The 22076-nt window shown below is 36.9% G+C and overlaps 1 protein-coding gene across 2 annotated transcripts in view; it reads right to left on the bottom strand.

Moving 5' to 3' along the window:
- The window catches only part of YES1 (YES proto-oncogene 1, Src family tyrosine kinase), a 50059-nt gene extending 28039 nt beyond the window's left edge, over positions 1-22020 (bottom strand). The window contains exon 1 of one of the 2 annotated variants that reach the window (XM_085319339.1): positions 21693-22020. The gene's annotated coding sequence lies outside the window, so the exon portion shown is untranslated. Of the gene's footprint in view, positions 1-16525; positions 16624-21692 lie in introns of those variants that run through there. The other variant, XM_085319340.1, reaches the window with a different exon arrangement.
- Between the last annotated feature and the right edge of the window lie 56 nt (positions 22021-22076).

Genomic DNA, 22076 nt, shown 5'->3' with positions numbered 1-22076 from the left:
CAGTGACCACAAGAAGCAGATACAGTATTTCAGGAAAGAAATACTTCTTAATCTTTCCTTGAGGTTCTTCTTTGAAAGCATCCAAAGATTTAATTAGATCTTCGGCTGTAGTCACTGTTTCTTATGAACCTTAGATCTTTGCTCTAGAATAGAAATTCCCTCACGCTGAAAGCACAGCCCACATTCTTCTTGTTACACATATTATATTTTGCTGTATTAAACACACAGAGACTCTCAATCAATTCAGATTACTCCACTCATGGAATTGTGACACAAATCTGGAAAAAGGAAAAACTATTTATCAGTTGAAAGGGGAGCCAACAAGACATGGTGAGAGCAGAGTCCCACTGCTACCCTACCCAGGGCTGTTTGCACATATTTCCAATTTCTCCACTGTCCCATTCATACCCWTTCCTGCAAGCACCCAGCATGACATTTTGGAGCATGCATGGAGCTAAGCCATGTTGAGGGTCCACCTACAAAGCTCAGCTGGTTCTATGGGAGGAGCTTCTGCTGCCTCTTAGAAAGCATACCACAGAAGAAAAAAACACTTTTCTCTTGTTTCAGGTGGCAAAACTTGACCTTTGTAGGTTACAGTCACTTGTCCTAGGCSAGCGCTGTCACCTACAAAGTAGGAATATATTCTATTTTAATAGAGAATTTTTGTTCCAAGTGTAGGCAAGTGATTTGTGAACCTACTACCACTATGAAAAAATCTTAATTTTCTTTGCCTTCAAAAACATGGTGACATTTTCCTTCATGCTCCTGTTGATTCATTTGCCAAAGGAATCAAAATACTCAACTCTTTCCAACTCCAGACTAGCAATTAGAGTGGCATGTATGGGGTGTACCAAGCCTGCAATGATGGTATGTAATGGAAAACCACATGGTGTTCACTTCCCATTTCTTCTTGGCTTTCCTTTACACAGCTCTGCTGATTTTTCAATTACCATTTAAAGTTGCTGAAAGAGTTTTAGAAAGTTCATAAAAGCATTTCAGAAAAAGATATCAAAGAACAAACTTTTCCTGAGAGGCACAAAAGACACCTAGGTGTTCGTATTTGATGGAGTGAAACAAAGGGGAGCCAACTCAGCATTTCCTATTATGAGGAAGTTTAATAAAATAACAACTCAAAAAGCACTGAAGTCTTTTGACACCATCTAAAGATACGTTAAAAATTGAATCAGTTTTCTATTCATCCTTTTAAAGGGTGCTGCATATTAGCCAACAGGCCTCCCCTCTATTTTGGCATTTTCCAGCTCGTACGACTCACTATCAGACAGGCAGCACAATCCAAGTGCGAACCAGCTGGCAGCACATAAAACACTATCAATTGCTATTCTCCAAACTGTGCAAAGTGAACAAAAATGATAGTTTTGCCAACTAGAAAACAGGAATAGATGAGAGAAGTGCATGCAGAAGAATGCAAAGATGTACTACATTAACAACTGGAGTGCTTTGGGTTCTCTAAAAACAAAAGGAAAAAAGAAATAGAAAGAATATTGGTAATCAATGAACGAAGAAAAGAGCAATAGAAAATAAGTTTTATTCTGAGGTAAGTATTTCATGTAGGCAAATACTGTTAAATCTACAATAAAGTATACTCTAAAGTGATCCCAGCATTCTTCTATTTTTATCTATAGGTTCGGATAGCACTTTTAAATGAGCAAGCAAAACACCTGGCCATTTTGTGTTCTCTATCATTCTGTTATCATTTCCAGGAGTACACAATTTATATCTGAAGATTCACTTCAGGCTAAGTAGCTAACTACTGTTTTACAGCAAATTTTCTTCTTTCTGACTGGTAAGGCTTTTAGCAATACTGTTTTGACTGCAAGAGTGATACCAGGAGGATGGATGATTTTCATTTTAATTAAGTTAAATAAATTTTAACTAGAGGAAAGGGAAAATATTAGGGATTCAGCAAAAATATGCATGTCAAACAACTTATTATTCAGTAACGTCCAGAAGTAATTTAAATTTTGGTCACAGATCATAAAGACTTATGAGCAATAATGAGAAAAACAACAAATTAACAATGTTTAAGGAGAACTAATGCTGCATGAAACATTCMTGCAACAACAGGACCCCTAATCTTCAAAAGTAGCATGCTTAAAAGAGCTGAAACGTACTATGCTGCAGATATGAGAAGTTTCACTTTAGTGAAAGGTTCACTAAAGCCAAAAAAGATGATTAGAAACAAAACACACAAACATTTTAAATAATACTGTTTCAGTCATGTTTCCTTAAAACCAATGAAAGGGAAGAAAACATTATTCCATGTCTTTGTAGGGGAGTTAAGGGGGAGAGAAGTTTTATTTATTTATTTATTTATTTATTAAGAAAGTCTTTTTAGATGGTTTTCATATTCATGTCAGTGTTCCAAATCTTATTATACTGAATTTAAACTAGTGGTTTACAAGCACTTCAAAACTCGTATTTCTCTCATCTCTCCAAGCTTAAGTAAGGACTTTTAATAAAAAAGGGCTTTACCTATCTGAAAGAGGAGGAAGTTAGAAGTGTTCTCTATCTGGCAGGAATGGGATGTCTCTGCTAACCCCTAAATCTCTCTAAACTTCAATTTAAGGAATTTCACCTCCCCATCAGTTTTAAATCCTATATCCTTCTAAATGTCATCTTTCAAGTAGGAAGCAATGCAGTACTATCATGCCATAGGTTAGCTTTATGAATCCATTTTCCCCATTTTTAAACATCACTGTCTTTTAGACTAAACACTAACTGAACTGCCGAAAAACAAATTCTGTTGTTTAAAGCAGTTCATACACTGCTCTATGCCACAATCCAGTGCTAGTCATAAAGAATAACAACAACATGATAACCCTGAAACCGAGCAGAATGAGTGGAAATAAATACCTGCACCTTCAGCCACCAGAGGAGGACTGGAAGATTTTACTGGTAACTGGTCTAAAAACAAGTAAAATCTGCACAGGACAATATACATACACTGTTAAAGAACAAATAATCAGAAGGTAGTAACTTCTTTGGAGCAGTCAACAAAAAAAGAGTAGGCAGCCCTTCACTTTTCTAGTAAATAACTGCTTGTAACTTCATATGAATGTGGAATACCATCCCTGAGTGAAGGCCTTCTCTGTATCAAGTAAAGATCTTTGCATTTGCTTCTTCTCTCTCTCTCTCAGGTTTGCATCTCCTGCTCATACAACACCCCAAATTACATTGCCAGTCTTGGAGTAAGGGAATTTTCTGGCCATGTCAAATTAATAGAAACTACTGGGTTCTTCTTGTTGCATCTTGCAGGATGAAGGCATTCTTTCCAGGAACGCCTGGTAATTTCAATTTAACAAATGCTCTTGGTAATGCACTTAATCAATCCTGGTATCTTCCCAATATGCGTTACAATTTTAACTCCCATTTTGCTATTTTTGTATTTTGTATTTGTATTTTGATACTTTTTATCCTTACTGGCAGACGGAAGGAGTCTGCACAAAATTGGTATAGCATCCAGATCCTCCACTGGATCCCTTCACTTCCAAGCTTCCAAACAGTATTTTCCCCTAAGCTTGCAGTCAGGAACTCCTCTTCTACGTGCACCCTTTCTCCCCATCCCAATCTGCATCTGGTGGTTTAAAATTCGGAGAAGGCAAGAAAAAATGTTTGGAGAATACAGGTTTCTCTGATATACAAAACAACCTGATGCACTATTTAAAATATGTTCTACTCCAAAATTGCTTTCCTAGATTGTTCAGTCTGATATGGGAAGTTCAGAACATCCACTTTAATGTAACAAAACTTGATAGAAAACCAGTAGTCTCTGGTATGTAACTGAACACAAACACAATGAAGAGGATAGAAAAACAGAAGTGGTACAATGGCAATGGGATTGTARTAACTCCTTATCTTTGATTCAGGTATTGGGATAGAATCTGATGGCAGGCTTGATCAGTGCAATCAAGAAGATAAAATTGCCATAAATGAAGATGTAAAAAACAGATTTCCCAAAAGGAAAGAAATTGAAAAGAGAACGAGAGATTGTTGCTGAAGGGAATGAAGACTTATTAAACAGAACAAACAAAAAAGTGAGGGGAGAGAAATTTAGCATTTTCAAGCGTGGCAGAACAAGAGAGTGTGACGCAACACAACAGGTACTTAAGAAGGTTACTACGTGTTCAAGCACCAACTCTACACAAGCAGAAACAAAGATTAAGGAAGATACCTGGACTGCCTAACTTAAGGTGCTGAATATGGGAAGGCTAGTATTCTGCAAACAGGCTTCCTATATAACCAATGGAAAGACACATGCTCCTTCAGAATATGATAAAGAAGGCTAAAGAATTTTCACCCTCTATCATATAAAATGAAGTTTACAGCAGAAAAATAATTATGTCATACGCCCTGCTCTTCTCATTATGTGTCTATTCAAAAACAAATAAAAAAATCAAACTAGTTGGCACCACTACCTCTTAAGTAGCCATACCTCAAATTAGGTGACTAAAGCTAGGCAATGTGAATAAGGTACAATCTGTTAAATTTCAAACCTAGCATAAGCACGGCAGCTTTAAATATTACAAAATGCAAAACGGACTCGAGGGCTCTGATATTAAATCTCTAAAAACTAATTCATAGGAGAAAACAAAAGAATTTACTCATTTGCTACTTCAGTCAAGTTAGTGTCCTTTTAAATAACTCCCTAGCTTAAATTAATGCCATTTATATTCAGCAATGGACTTCAGGTGGAATTCATCTTCCAAATTTAGATGTCTATCTCAGGATGAGATGAATCATGCCGTAAAAGTGCTTGTTTCTCTCCACTGACAATGAAGGGAGCCTACAGAAGTAGTTCAGATGTAGAGAGCTACAGCTGGCATCCACCAACCTCCTAGCAATCAATGCTGAAGTTTGAGCTGCACAACACGCCCGGTGCTCCTCTTAAATTACAGAATCAAAGAATTAGACTAGAAAACTTATTTCAAGAAGTGTGAAGCAGCACTATCCTAAATTAACATCTGGAATTAGTTTAAGTTGTATGTCAACATCAGCAGGTTCTACTATTTGCCCCTTACACAGAGAGTGGTTAGAGTTTTGCTCACGGAAAAATGAGCACATATGTCAAATAAAAGCCCATCCATCTGACATCTTTGTACAAATTGTAACACATACTGACTATGAAAGAATTATTTAAAAATAATTCAACCACATACAGGAAGTTTTCAGAATTCTGTATTTTCATAAAATCACACGTAACTGGCTCAATATTAAGCCAGTTAATACAATATTAAGACTACCAATTGCCTAAACTCAGCTTCAGCTTTAGGAGTGTTTCTACAGAAAATAAGGATTTAGCAATCAAAATCAGTGATGCTTTATATAGTGAAGTATATTATTACAGCAAAATAATTAACAGTAAAAATCTTTTTGGATCTGTGCAGCTGTCATCCTAACAAAAGCTATATTAAATAGCAGTATCTTCTTTCAAAGAGTGAGAATTTTCTCAAATATAGCATTTACATCCAACACAAAATATGTCCTCTTTAATATTATCCTCCCACTAACAAGTACAGAGGTCTCTTGGTTATTCATATAGTCATAAAGAAGTGTATGTTTCATGGACAAAATGGTCACATACAACACAGACACACGAGGGACTTGGTATGTCTGTGGGAGGGAAGAGTACTACTGAAACACCAAAAGCAGTCTCAAGGAAAGCAGGAATACTCAATGTACAGACAGCCCAGACCAACCATTGTTTGACCAGGACCTGCTCAAAAATGCCTCTTTCCTGAAATACTTCTCCCTAAAGGGGTAGGGGTGCATGACAGCATGCGAGGGATTTGACTGCAGATGCATCCATCGTATGGGCAAGAAGTATTATGCAAAAGAAACGCGACTAGGCTCAAAATTTAGTCACAGCCTGACATGCACCTGCAGCCCTGCCCCTACGGAGGACATGCCCCTTGCTTCATGAAGCCTTTATATTTTAGTGGCAGGTGTGGGGTCACACATACAGAATACACAGCATATTGCCCTGGAACAACTCCTACAGAGATTAGTGCCCCATTTTGGGTGAAAGTTTGAGTGCCACTGGTAGTGTCACCAGTCTAAAAGGTTCTGGGAAGCAAGAATCACAAACAACAAAGATTTACAACAAARGAGTGGCTGTACTGGACAAGACCAAAGGTTCATCCAAAGTAATACCCTCTCACCAACAACAACCAATACCAGATACCTAGAGAAGAGTGTTAACAGCACATATACACAGCAGTACTTCCCCAGAATACTCCCCGAACCAGAAGCTGGTCTTTGCATTTGATGACTTTTCTTCCAAGAGACTGCAGTTTCCCTTTGCACTGATGCAAATGTTTAGCCTCATTAAAATCCTGAGGCAAGAAATACTATAGCTTAATTACATGTTGTGTTCAGAACCACCTCCTTTTTGTCTGTTTTCAATTCATCAGCTGTTAGTTTCATTAGACACGTGTGTCTGTGTACCTATGTGTATACAAACACKAAAAAAAGCCAGTGAATAAACACTCCCTATTTATGTCCTCTTTGCTACTGATCAGTTTATAGAACCACTCTTTTCAGGCACCATTTCCAGCCTAAAGAATTTACCTATCTTACTTGTCTTACAGAAACTGCTTCATGACTTTAGTTACATCTGCTCTTCCTTAAAATTTCAGCTACATACAAAGATGGGGGTGGGAGCAGATGGGGGGAGGGAGGGGGAGAACTACATAAAATGGATAATGATTTTGTTTTTTCCAGTAGAATCATTATAGTCTCCTTTCTCTCCTAACCATTTCTAACCTTTGGTTGTTTTTTGATCACAATGCTGAGTGGCAACTGTCAGCTCTGATATCATCTTTCGAGATGTGAAGGCAGGTCCTGCTCCTTCCTTCTCCAAATACCCCACTGCAAGGTATTTATGGGGAATTTCACCTGCCATTTTAACACTCAGTCATTGAGCACTGTGAAGTCCTTGCAACAATGCCCTCGTCTGCCCTCGTCTCTACTATCCGTCAGTAAATTTTCTTCTGCACCCTTTATGAACTTGTACRCGTTCCATGAATACAACTCTATGAAACTGTCCCCAGCCTCCTCTCTTTACTGTTTACTTCAATTCTTCACTTCTTGCATTTTAGTCAATTATTTATCCACATAACGTCCTTCCCTCCATCCTATGGCTGCTTAGCTTCTTGAAGATTATTTGGTGAGGGACCTTGCAAATGCCTTTTGGCAACCCAAGCAAATTATTTCTGTCAGGTCTTCCTTACCACTGTACTTGCTGATGCCTTCAAATAACTCAAATGGATTTGCAAAATATGGACATCCCTTTGTAACAGGCTTTTGACTCTTCCTCAGTACATCACGTTTATCCATGTTGTTCACTAATTCTAGTTGACAATACTATAGAGCAACAGTGAACAACAATTCTAGTGGACAACAATTCTTCATTATTGTTTTTATTGATTTGCTTTGTACAGATGTCAGGCTTACTGATCTGTAATTCCCAAGATCTCTCTTGAAGCTTTTTCTTAAAGATTGGTGTCATACACAGGCTAAGACATTACAGATCATATATAAATGAATTTACGTTTTAACTAGAGGGTGTATTTGTTGCTTTCCTCTCTACATAAAAATGACCCTTGGATTATTTTTCTTCCACTTTCGAATACTGTTTTTTTTTTCCTAAGGTGCAAATGCAATCATCTTTAAAGAGAAAATCATGAGAAGATGTAAATATTTTTGTTTTCTTTAGAATATTTAAGCAGCATCTTTGAGAAGACTGGTACATGATAAAGGTTTACTTTAACAATAATACTACAAACCTTTAGTTGTATCAAAAAAATTCTCTTTAAGCTACAAGTGACAGCTTCATCAATATGTACTCCTTAAAAAAAATGTGCAGAAGTAGCAATTTAACTATTTAATAGTTTGTCTTCATGACCAGAAAATGTAAGTGAACTGATGAAAATGAAGTTATTAATTTGCAAATGACTTTTTGTTCAAAAGGAAGTATGATTTTTAAACATCTTGCTAGAAAACCAGAATTGAGAACTTATGATAACTACCAATTAGGCAAGTTAAGATGAGGACTAAAATAAGCCAGTTTTAAATGTACATCAGAAATTTGTCCTTGTCAATCATGCGAAATTGCAGCTCTGCCTTACAAGGTTTATAAAGGCCCTCTAAATTTAAAGTCCAATTCCAGCCAATTTTTCTTCATTGTAATGTTTATTTTCACCTTATTTTCCACTTATAAGTCCAAATCCAAACACAAAAATGAATCCTATCTTACTGAATTGCTCCGATACCTTTCTGTGATGCAAATTCAAATTTTAGGTTTCGTTATGACCGCACTTCTAGTCACAGTCTGTTAAAAATAAGTATTAACAGTGCATTTAAATCCACATGCAACTGTTTCAGCTCCTGTTAGTCTAATACAAAACATAAAGATGAGAAAGAAGCTCAGAATGCTAACACCAACAGAACAGCACGAGTTCAGCATTTCAGTATGTTTAATCTAATGTATGGAGAAAAATAAAAAAGGCCTTATTTCTAGTGGTACAAAGGCAGTTGAAGCCAGTACACAGTTCACATTGTAAGTATCTAAATAGAAGACATTACCAYAGATGCTGAAAAAATGCTTTTCCAAGAAATGCAAATATCTTGATTCAAAAACTTCTGGTGTTACTCGGGGTTTCAGGCAGCAGGAAAATTAGCAATACCCAACTCCTCTCCCCTGCTACCCTGTTGGGGCAGGGAAGAGGGGAAGAACAGAGAAGGAAGCCATATATAGACTTTGTACTAACAGGGGACACAAGCAGAAAAGAAATCTAAGAGAAGTATACAGCTGCAAAGAGCTACCCCCCCTCAAAGCTATCCTCTGAAAGCTAGCAAAAATGTCTGTCAAAACAAACAAAAAATCTGCCTTTGAAAACCTGTATTTTGTTTCAGCTGAACTTCCACACTTCATTTTGCAGCCCTCTTATTCCTTTCAAAGAATCACAGAATAGTGAGGTTGAAAGGCACTTAGATCATCTAATCCATCCCTACACCCAGAACAGTGTGAACTAGAACAGGTTACTCAGGACTGTATCCAGCGGGGAGATAATTCAAAAATTACCTCCAAGGATGGCAACTCCACAAACTACCTGGCAACCTGTTCCACTATTTCATCACCCTCAGTAAAAAAAACACTGCTGCAATTTGTGTTCACAGCCTCACCCTGTCACTGGATACCACTCAGAGGAGAGTAAAGAAGACAGACTCTTCTATCAGGTATTAATGTACATAGATAAAATAGGTCTCCCCCTGAACCTTTTCTTCTCCAGGCTGAACAGTGCCGGCTTTCTCAACTTCTCCTCATTAGACAAATGCTCCAAGCCCTTAACTATCTTCTAGGCTCTTTGCTGGACTAGCTGCAGCAGGTCCATGTCTCTCTTGTACTAGAGAGGCCAGCACTGGACACAGCACTTAAGATGTGCTCTCACTAGGGCACATCTAGGGCTGAGCAGAGATGAAGGATCACCTCYCTTGATCTGCTCACAATGCTCTTCCAAATGCCAGGAGGCTGTTGGCTTTCTTTTCAGCGAAGGCACCTTGCTTGCTTCTGTTGAACTTGGTGTCACCTAGGTCCCCCATGTCTTTTTTGGCAAAGTTACTCTCCAATTGGTCACCCTCAGCACACACTGGTGCATATGGTTATTCCTCCTCAGGTAAAGGATTTGGCATTTCCCTTTGCCGAATTTCATGAAGCTACTCTCTGCCCATTTCTCCAATCTGTCGAGGTACCTCTAAATGGCAGCACAACCCTCTGGTGTAGCAGTCACTCCTCCCACTTTATCATCATCTGAAATCTTGCTGAGGGTGCATTCAATACCATTGYCCAGGCCAATAACAACAATGCTAGACAGTACTGACCCAGCATCAAATCCTGGGATACACCACTGTTGACTGGCCTCCCACTAGACTTTGTACCACTGATCACAACCCTCAGAGCCTTGTAGTTCAGATAGTTTTCAATCCATTTCACAGACCATTTACCTAGCCCATATTTCATCAGTTTGTCTATGAGAATGTTATGGAAGATGGTGCTGAAAGTCTTAAGTCGAGCTAAACAGCATTCACTGCTCTCCTCTTGTCCACTCAGCCACTCTTTTCATTGTAGAAGGCTATGAGGTTGGTTAAGCATGATTTGCCCTTTTATGAATCCACGTCGACAGCTTCCAATCACCTTCTTGTCCTCCAGGTTTATAAATCATTCTAACTCCTATTCTTCATCATCTCCTATGTAAATATTTTCTTAGTCTATAAAAATGTGCTAAGTCATTCATAGTTGCACATCTACAAATCGAGATGTCCTCAGAACAACTAACAACCTCATGCCATTGCTTAACGGAGTATTTATTCCAGCTAGGCACTGAAATAACAATGCTTCTTTTTTTCCTCCCACAAATGCATCTAAATTGGTAGTAATGTTGTTGCAGCTGTAATGGTCTAGTGATCACAGAAAGGCAAGGAAAACATCCTTTTTGTGCCCCCACTCACTGCATATTGTTGAAAAAAGATGACAAGTTCACCAGACATGCTGTCTGACCATCATACCTGTAGGAATTTGCTTCTCCTTTATACTAGGCATTTTGTTAACAGAATCCTTTCTACAAGATCTTGTTTAATTCCTGTATTTTGTCAGACTCTTGACAGAATTAGCTCCACTTCCCAGATTCCCCAGCCTCCCTGAAATGGAAACATTAGAATTTTTAGGGAACATCWTCTTCATGCACTTTTTGCCTACCTATCTTCTGTCTTCCCTTCAGACTGCAGTGAAGATGACACATCAGACTATTACTTTGCTAAAAAAATTCCCGTGCTCACACCATCACTTGAATGGAGAGAGGGTCTGATACTGTGCATTCTTTCTTCCCTGATCTACATACCTAGAAGGTAAGCATCTCTTCAACCTCCACCAAAAACAAATCCAAAAACGTTGGCAATAGGTATGATGCATTTTTTCCTAAATTCCCTCCGGTCCTAGGCACTTCCAGTTATTGGATAATCCAATTGCTGTTTGTCTAAATGGCAGTTTAGCACTGAGAATCTTATAGTAATGGCAGGCTACAGTTGTGGCTTTACACTGTATTATACATTTAATGTGATTCAAACACACGCTGTTGCATTAAACTGAACTGGAAGAGGAGATTACAACATGAATCCCCCATTCTTTCACCAATTTGGCGATGTACTGCCAAAAAAATCAATTTTAAAAGCCATTTGTACATTTGGTCAGAACACATCTACTATAGCCCTGGTGGACCAAGGACAGTGGTCTAACAATAGTTTTTAGGATATTAGTACTCCCTGTAGTGAAGCGGTTGACTAAAATATTATAAACAAATTTGGACATACTCCCAATCGGATTATAACAATTTTCAGGCAGCTGAAACCTTGGGCCAACACTGGTTGACAGCATCCATTTAAAAACTCTTTCACACTTGTACAAAGTTAAATCAACTTGGCACTCTCTCTGGTAGCCAATTGTCTCCTTAAAGTATGAGCTCTATTCATTCAATTGAATTACTGCATTAAGGGGACAGTTGGCTGGCATGGAGAGGATTGGACTGACTGACAATGTGCTTTAGTCACAAAGAAGTTGCAGCAAGAGTTTCTAAAAAAACAGAATCAATGAGACCGAACAGATGAAGCTAGTTGAAGACGATAAAAGTACAGGATGTTTCTGGGGAGAAGCTGGTATTTCAGTAAACTTCCTAACTATGACTAATCCTAAAACCATTCTTGTGCCCTGTTTTTGAAATATTTGAGGTGCTGAATTTACAAGAACTTCGTTTTACTTCTTAATCCCACATCAACTAAATACTGCTGCAGCAGCGAAGATTTCTCCCCACCGCCACCCCTGAGCTACACATTTGGGGATTTTTGGCTGAGAATTCTGTGGATCTGCATTCTTTCCATTGATGGAATTTTATTTTGCATGTGAAATATTATTAAAGAAACTCAACGTGAACGCTACTTAAGTACTCATTCTGAAATTATTTTAAGGAGATTAGTGTCCCAGACCTCCTTCCCTTTGTGAAGCTTCAAATAGACAGTGCAAGAAAGCCATACTGTGCTTAGTCAAAATAATTACAGACAGAAAACAGTAGAACGTGATACAGAAGACAGACAAATTGTACAAAAATTATAAGACTGTTTTATGTAAGTAATCACCATATTTTAGTCCACTTTTCAAATACTATTTCTTAATCTTTTGTGTATAAAATATAAATATCACTGTGTAAAGTGTAAGAAAAAAAGCCAGAGGCTTCTGCAAAATTCTACTGCAAAAGTCAGTGGAATTACTCTGGATGCTCACTGGCAAGTATGAAGGGTAAAACACTGTCCAACATTTGATTTAAATGAATTTTGCTCTTCCTACCTTAGCAAGGCTATAGCAAACCACTCAGAACAGCAGAAGTCTGATGCTGCTGCTACATGAAATTGCTGTAAAGAAAACTCTTGTAATATAAAGTAAATGTAAACAACATGTAGAACACTCTTGGCCATATATATGTAGAACTATTTCAGCCATATATAACATATGCTAGTAGTTTAGAAAAATATTTTTTTCTGATAAGAATTATGTCACATATGCAAAAAAATTCATCAACAGTTTCTAGCTCTCAGACACTATAGGATTAATACTACAAAAATATTTTTACTTTAACATGTCACTTATTTTTGTGTAACTGCTTAATTAAGTGAATTTACATACTTATATTACCTAATCAGAAAAAGGAAAACTTCTTTGATTCAATTGCTAGATTAACCTATCTGTTTGAGATAATAGATCCAATTTCATTGCCAGACTTCTTTGTCTTCATTTTATATTCCACTGAACTCTACTTCAATAGAATTGTCTCCACTTATCCCAGAGGACAACGTGGTCCTTTTGTGTAAAGCTAATCCAGCTTCTCCTGAAGTCAAGAGGAATTTTGCACTTGACTTCAGTGTGAAAGAGGATCAGGTCCTAGAACAGCAAGGCTAAAATATCTGTGAAGAACAGATTCAAATTTTTCCAGTTCCTAATTATCTGAAGAAGTATACAAACGATTTGATTAAATGAAAAATTCAAAAATGGAAAAAAAGTCTTATTTCTGTTTCAGTGAAAAGCATGCAAAAAGTTGCTTAACATTTTTTTTTTAAAAAAAGAACTGAATTACATTCAAATATGCTAACTGTAAAACTTTACTTGTTAAAGCATCTGTCCTGTCTTTTCAGTTTGACAGGAATTGAGGGGAAAAACTGATTCCCCAAGTCTAGGAATATACTTTAAAAGAAGCAACAGTTTAATTGTACAGTTTCCAAGATGTAGGAACCATGCAGCAGTAACATTTTAAAAACTTTTCAAATTYCCATGCGCATGTTTAAGATCCTTAAGAGCATCTTAGCTTGTCAGTAGTCCACTGGCTCAAGAGTTCTAGCACAGTTAGTGAGGTTACACTGTCAGCCTCAAGATGATTCACACATCTAAACTATTGGTAATCTGGACATACTAAATAAAACGCAGTAAGTGATGTCTACTTCTAAGTATTCATGTAACAGTAACAATAAAATAGACTAATCTGTCCAGCCAAATTTAGTCACATACTAACTGACCACATAACATATTCTAATGGAAAGTTATCCTTTTGATTGCATTTTTAAAATACTTAAAGTAATCCTTACTGGGTAAATCTGAGCTTACTATTACAATAATGTACATTGAATACAAAAAATATTCAAGGTGTGTCAGCTGCCAGAATTTTAAATATATTCAAACCATCAAACTGGCAGAAGTCACTCATATGCACCTAGAATCAGAAACCGATATGCAAAATACTTAAATTTAGCAGTGACTTACGCTACAAAGACAGAAAATTCTCCCCAACTAATCTTATTCAAATATCAATTAATTACAGTCTGAGAAACATACTGGTAAGAAGTTAAGAGAAGCAGGACAGATTCTTATTCATACTCTTCAAGAAAGCAAAAAGTTTCAAGTATGAAATCTATTAATTCTGAAATCTTAGAAGTTTTGGTGACCAAAAATAATCAACAAATTAAAGCGAATGTTCCCTTGTGTAAATAAACCAGGTAATTTTGAACACAAAACAGGTTTAATTTTAGCTCTATCTTCTTCTATAGCCTTATCTAAAAGCCGAAGTATTATTAACTTGTACCTTAAAATACAATGCTGGATATTTATATGAATTTCAATCACAATTTCTATTCAAATGCCACTAAATACAAAGTAGGAAGAAAAACTATCTAGCAAATAAATTGAGCTTTCATTGCTTTAGTAATTATACATATAGCTTAAAAGAATTATTCTGACACTTTATTATTACTACATTAAACAACACATGCAGTGTCATCCTTTCCACTGGCAAAAAAAAAGTAACTAGATTAGCCTAAACTCCAATATATAATTAGTCAACATATTTTAACTATTACTGACCAGTAAGACTCAGTCTCTTTCTTTAGGAAAAGAACTAAATAGTGCAAGTGCAAAACCAGGTTAAAAATAATCATTTAAAAACCAAGGCTTCCTGCTTGTTAATGTAAGTCACTTCACAAATCATCTAGTGTTAAGTTGGCCATGGTTTCAGTATGTACGTACCAAAGTTAAAGAGTATTCCAAAGATGTGTCAGCTCTGACCCAAAGTGGGAACCCCTTTCCCCAAAGATGATCAAAAAGCCATAGATTTAATAAAAAATGAAAATTAATTCTGAAAGAATATACATACCTTCTATGAACAATCCACGTATTTTCACAGAAATAAGTTTTCACCTATATTCTATCACTTGTCTCAATCCACGTATAGTTATGTTAGCATGACTCAAGCAGTTCTACAGGTTTCTACAAAGTATGAGCTAATAAATACTTCCTATTATTTATTAAGAGGAAATCAATTTCTTTAGCTAAAAATAGACATAATTATTCAGTACGCTATTTTTAAGGCAGTAAGAGTAACCTCAACCACTATGATTTATGAATCATGTTATATTTAAGTGCAGATCTGTACATAAATGTAGAAATCAAATTGTATCAACATTCTTATTGTATCTGAGTCTCTAAACCCATGAAAAAATATCTAACTTGTTTTGTGGCTTTTCTTCAAAGTTGAGATTTTTGTACTTTTCATTTTGCCTTCTCATTTGAARACTCCAGAACTCCAAAAACAACCCAGAACAAAACAGTCCCGAACAAAAACCACCCAAAACAAGCCCCATCCCCAAACCCTTCCTGTCTCTTACAGAATCTCTTAGTAATACTGTACTTACTCGGTTTTCAGGCTTGAAAGACTGTGAATGCTGAAAAAAGCAATTACTTAGGACAACTTCCACAACTGACTAGTCGTAACAGCTCAAGAGTTATTATAGTTTTCTCTACCCTTCTCTTTACTTCAAGAGCAACTGTTTTCAAAAGGAATAGTATTTTACAGTACTTTCTGCTGTAGGTGTTACTGATTAGAATACTTAACTTGATATGACGAAAGAACTGAACACAGGTGTCCACACTGAGAACACTATACCTTTTCAGTATACTTTTTCCTCCTCTTCAATGCATGTTTTCCAGTTAGCTACAGATGAGCTAATCAGGCCAGAACTATTATTACCTTTAGTTATCCTTTAAATAACTATTTCACATTGAACATCAGAATGAGTTCAAATCCCTCCCTCTCTCTGCTTTCAAGACTTCATCACTCTGTTAATTCATCCTCTCCCTGGAGCTTGTGCATGTGGCAGGAGCAGGGGAGGACAGGGGAGGAGAGAGCAAAACCCAAAAAACTGTACTTTGGCAACCCTCCCAAATATTACACACTTCAGAAACCAGAAAGCATATTCACATTCTAAGGTATTACTGTTGGAAGGAAACCTGAATACTTCCCCTAAAAGTGTGTAAGATGCACTCTTACATGTGTTTGGGGTCTCATAATACCGCCAAAATAAATTTGAAGCTCTAAGGAAACACACACTATTTCAACAGAACTATTTGGACCAGAGCCAATCACAAATACTAATGCTATATAATAGTAAAAACACTAAAAGGTAAAACATTCTGCTGGCAGCGTCTCTTTTCAGTTTAAGAAGTTACGACAAAGGGGAGAGTAAACACTAGCTACTATGGCCATATGCTTTCCTCCTGTTTCATCTCACTCTTGCTYACTCCTAACCTGAATTTAAAGGCCACTTCTCTGAAGAACTTGAAGATTGCAATTAGGTTTAGTGCAGATTTTTGATTTTTAGATAGTACAAAATGATTGTCCCCAAACATACTTCAGACCTACACATCATGTAGTTCTCAGTTTCTCACAGATTAACCTTGTTAAACATTTTACTGAAATGTTACAAATTTTGCCTGTTAACATGCTTCTGAAGACCTCAGTTTGGAAACCTCTAAGGTTTTAATCTCAACTGCAGACATTCAGAAAAACAATACCAGAATTAAAGCAGAGAGAGACAAGAGAGCTATAAAAATATCTTGAAGATGTACTATTAAACTTACTGTTTTTATTTCAAGCAGTTCACAGTAAAATACAGAACTTTTGCATTTCAGTTATGATTTACTTCCTCAGCCACACAGTAATTGCTCTTTGACTCTCCTGTAGCTTGACAAAGGAATGTTAAAGAAAACATTAACAGGTAGATATATTTCCAAGGCACAGTTATTTTCAAAACTAGAATATTTTCTAAACATTAATTGTTGATTAGTTTTCTGAATTGGACATGCTTTGATCAAAAACATGATYTTAAGGTTTCTCATCTTTGATGCACAGGTCCATTAAATAAAGCCTACTGAAAAAACAGCTGTCATGAATCACACGAAAAGTCCATTTAAGGCCAAACACCTCTATGAGTCAGACCAGAGGTCTATCACCAGCTTCCACTGATGCAACACCAGTGAAAAGACRAGGGGGCAATAGTTGATGTACAGGAAGGGAGTGTAAGAACCAAGAAAGCCTGCAGCAATGCTACCCTTGGCACGTCCTTTTAGCATCTGGATGGCTGCGGTACTGTTGCTAGACGAATATAACATTAGTGCTGAGCAAGCCAGGTTGGTAATAAACAAGCATAAACAGGAATATAGAAAGGAAGAGTAAGGTATACATAAGCACTTTGGAGTTTTTTGATCTTTTCTGTAGTACAGGTCATGATTTCAGTTTCTAATAAAATGGATTTGAAAAGAAGGAAAATACTATACTTAACTCAGACCTAGTTCCTTTGTCAAATTCTAAGCATAAATATTGATTTTATTATCTAATCATACTTAAAACAACTTATTTAAAATAGGACTGTTCAGTATCAATTTGTTTTAAGTCTTCTCTTTCTGGCTGACTGCCAAAACAGTTACACTGCTATACAATGGCAATAGACAAGAGATTCACAGTACCCTCTAATTAATCTTTAAATACCTCACCACAAGCACTGTCTTTTCTTAAAATTGTAAGCATATTAGTACGGTTGAAACTTTTCAAACCTTTAAACTTTTCAAACCTAGACATTGTATATTTTTTCCTGAAGCAGAATGTTGCACGTGCTTAGCAGAAACATCAGAAATTTTGCCTAAACAACGAAGGACAAACATTAAAAACAGGATAAACAAATATTACTATCCTCTTCCTAACCTCCTTTTGCTGTAAAGCCATCAATCCTTGCAAGCATACCTGAGACCTGACTACATTCATGCTCTGTCCTTCTTAACATGATTGAAACACTGCTAGGGCTCATTTGTACAAGACTAGAGGGTACTTTGGGGGACAGAGGAAGTTAACTCCACTGAGCCAAGGTTTTCTAATATCAAGACTAACTTTATGTATCAGATTACCAAAATGCTTCAGAAAGTTTCCCTAGAAATTTTTTTGACCTACAAAAAAAATTTACTTACATGAGTATGTTTACTCAACTCTACTGTCTGGAACTAAATGAAGTTATTCACATGTTTAAGCCTGGCCCAGTAAATCCTAAAATYTGAGCAGAAAGGGTAGCTAAAAGCTTCTGAAGAGTCATTTATTTTCYCTAGACTTCTGCTGTGAAGAAAACCACGGAAACATGTATCTTAAGCCACAAGAGTTTTTCTCCCCCATGAAGTACCAATAAAAAAAAAATATTTAAAGTTCAGAAGCACCATCAGAATTTAGAAACTTAAGTAAACTTCCATGAGAATCTAGTAAGTATATCTATATCATCTATAACATTTGCCTTCCAAAAACCAAACAAAAGAGAGTGAGAGCAGCATTAGAAAAAAAAAGTTACCTAATTTCCTATATGACATCTTACATTATTAAAGGAATTGAAAAACAGATAATACCAGTCTGAGGTTTTAGTGGTCATTACTTCCCCTGCACTTCCCAACCATATCCTGTAACATTATATATCACTGCAGTCAAAAAGAAATCAAAACAAACCCCAAATCTCAGTTGTAACAATCAACACAACTAAGGATTTTCTTACTGATGGTCCCTACCAGGTACCAGGGGCATACCAGGAGGCTGGAGGACTAAGATAAAAAGCARAGGTTAGCAGACCTCTGGGGAGACCCTGAACTCAAGGACTCATTTCAGCTGACTGAAACTTTGATTTATTGACTTTCAGTACATAGTGTGAGRCTTGGTGCACTTTGTAGGTGCCTGCCTGGAGAGATGGAAAGGCAAGTTTAATAATTCCAAGCTTTGTATTATACTAATTCTACTATTTTGGGCTACCCTATACTTAAACAAAACAAAAAAMATCCCGTGTTTTTAAAAATAGAGAGAACAAAACTTATATGTAAATAATTAAGTTTACTTAYGTTACTTCTATCGTTAATGTTACTATCATCTTGATCTCTAATCTTGCATGCTAACTTCACCTTAGGGAGAAGTCCCACTCATTTTGAATTGCTCAGGCACCACCTTCCGCTCTGCTGCATTGGCACCATTAAAAATAAATTATTCTCCTGTAGATGGGAATGGCAGTAAGAATGACTAAAACCTACAATCAAACTTGTCCTACAGTTGGTTGACAGTACATTTTCAATATTACCTTTTCCCCTAATAAATTCAGCATACACAAGGGAATTTGTCCAGGTTTGCATTCAGTAACTGGCAATGCAAGCTGGAGCTCTACAGCTCTAWGTCATTGGTTTGAATGCAGCACAGGCCTGCAGTGATTGAAAGAAGTTACTATACGGCAACTGTAAGGCAGTTTGTATTAAAAAAAAAAAAAAAAAAAAAACATTGCCACATCATAAAAATCTATCACTATAAAGCAGCATCCCACTGACATTCTTATGGGAGACAAAAATGAATTAAATACAGAAATTGGTACAAGAATGATTTGTGATGGGTGGCTCACTTCAGAAGTGGTTCCTCCAGGCTAAAAATTAAACTATATTGGACAGTAGTTTGAAAAACTACATTTCTCCCTCACTAATGAATCTGTTCTGTCAACTAACAGAGGGCTTGCAGTGGCAGAGCCCAAAACCTTTTACAAAGACTTCTCAAAAACCACACATATGCATGGAAGGTGTCCTATCTGAAAAAGGTTGCTTAATATGACAGAGCAGAATAATCAAGCATTCTTAAACGTATTCTTCAAGTATTCTTAACTGACATGAGTTTTTAAACTAACACTAGGGTAGCTTATTCAAACTGGCAATGGTCTGAACACAAGGAATTATCTACTGAATATACTGCTTTCATCCACAGATAGGGCATAAAAGAAGAGTAAAATCATATAAGCACTTTGTTCGTAAAGTAAACTTTGGCCATATACTGACATTTGCCACAACGTGGACCTTCACATCATTGTCACGTGACAACAACCATCTACCAGAGMGAACACAGTTCTGATTTGCTCTTCTGGGGTTGCAGGAAGTACGCAAGCATCAAAATATAGAATGTTCTTCAGAATGTATTTATTTGCTCTGCTACAAGAATGTTGATTAAAAGTAAATTATAAATTACAATTTTTCAAGAAATAATTCTGTCATAYAGTATGCAGCACACTAAAAGTAACCACACATTCATTACGAATTTTTTTAAGCTAAGTCAAGTAACTTAGCTGTTTAAATACACTTTTAATTTAGTTCATTTGTTTCATAGACAAGGAACAGGTAATTGGCAAATATTCCAAAAGAAATGCAACTTTACAATATGAAATACAAGTTAAAGCTACTTTGGGCTCACTCTTATTTCAAATGGAGTTCTTCAGATCGCATGAAGAGTAAAATTGGAGTTTAAATATTAAAAAGTTACTGAAAAGCACTCGAGTATTCTGTGAACAGCAGAACTAATGAAGCCTAATTTCCTGTAAAAATTTTCATTTTCAAACTTCAGACGAGTGTTCATTTGAACTATCTGTGTGCAAATAACAGCTCTTTTCTACCTGACACCTCTACTCTCCCACAAATTTTGTGGAAATTGTCCACCTCTGAGACCTCCGCTGCCAAATTTAGTTGATAATGGTCAACAGCTGGAAGAGTTATTACAGAGAATGACAGACACACAATATTGCAGTTGCCCTTGTGCTGTAATTTTTGAGGAAATAAAGCTAACATTCCCCCCTCCCCCCCAAATCATTAGCGATTGCTGTCACCAACCATTGTCACAGCTTTACATGTCTGGTATTGTTTATTTTTCTTTGAAATTCAACACTGTCCCTCTGAGTGCCAGTGCTGCTCTTTCTGTTCACGTCACAAATACTAGCCCATCCTGAAATTAGCCCTTCCCTCCTATCTGTGCAAAACATACCCATAGCCTTCACATACCCATAGTCCGAGCATAAACGCAGTTGGAATCTAATGTTGCTAAATTTACAATCGTGCATAGGAAACAACTCAGAGCGCAATGCTATATTATCCGGTAAGGATCAATTTTTAAATTTATAAAGTCTGCAGACAGAGGTAGTAATGGTAGAATGATACTACATACTGACAGAGATACTACAAATGTAATCGACAAAGCAGTTTTACTGCAAGCTCCTCTTTTAGGATCACAGGTTCCAAAAATGAAAGAAGATACTCATAAGTAAAGTTTTTATCTTGCTTCTTTGACTAAAGGTGCATTTTGATCGCAAGATTTATCTGAAATTCACTCAGCCAAATTATTAAAAGAAAAAAAGAATATACTTCCCTTAGCAACACTCTCTAAGCTTTAAACTGGATCATTCTGCCAGATTAACTAAATTCAAACAGCTATTTTTTAATTAASAACCAGCTTCTGCTGAGGTTTAAATTCACTAGGTACGCTTGAATAAACCTCCTTAACAATTAYGAGATTCAGAGGTATTTACATTCCAGTTTTACCATACAAAGTGGCCCATATCCACTCCAGACATCTGGAGCAGCCCATTCTGGAATAAATGAAGTAAAACCATGTACTTGTAATATTGTATAACATAAAAAAAAACCCGAAAGAACAGCCCCTTTGCCTGAAGGGACTTGTGCATAACTTAACACACAGCAAGTCTACAGCTCTACACAGCACCAAAAGTTACACACAGTCTCTGCAGCAATGGGGGCCTATAGGTTTTCAATACATTTTTTTTAACTGTAAGGAACATGAGGAGGTTTGATGAAATGTGATGACTGAATATTTAAATTAATGACTCAGAAATTTAAAGTAGTCACGTTCCTGTTAGATGAACACATACAAACCAGAACACTGTGCAAAAAATAGAAAACAATTACATACATGCAGTCGGGCCAAGCGAGTTGATTCGGAAATCAATTTCCTGAATTCTGTCCTTTTTACATTCTTCAGCCCCAATGCTGCCTTAACAGGAGAGCTTTGCCGCTGGGTTGCATGCACCGAGCAACTGAACCAGGGCCTGGGCTACACCGGGTACGGTCTTTAACAACCAGAGCAGTTAAAATCACCGAGGGGGAACAAATAACCTTACAGCAGCGCCTCAAAATACTACCCACGGGTTAGGAGCAGCCACACGGAAAACAAAACACAAGCAGCAAGGAAAACTCGAGGCGCAGCCCAGGCAGGCACATGTCGGGATGAACCACCGACGCAGCGCACAAACTTGTTTCCTTCCCCGCCGCGGCCCGGCCCCGGGAGCGGCGCCGC

Source organism: Rhea americana, unplaced genomic scaffold, assembly GCF_003343005.1.
Source record: "Rhea americana isolate MKP2758 unplaced genomic scaffold, rheAme1 scaffold_58, whole genome shotgun sequence".
NCBI lineage: Eukaryota > Metazoa > Chordata > Aves > Rheiformes > Rheidae > Rhea > Rhea americana.
The sequence above is the reverse complement of the archived record's forward strand: the minus strand, read 5'-3'. Positions and strand labels throughout refer to the sequence as shown.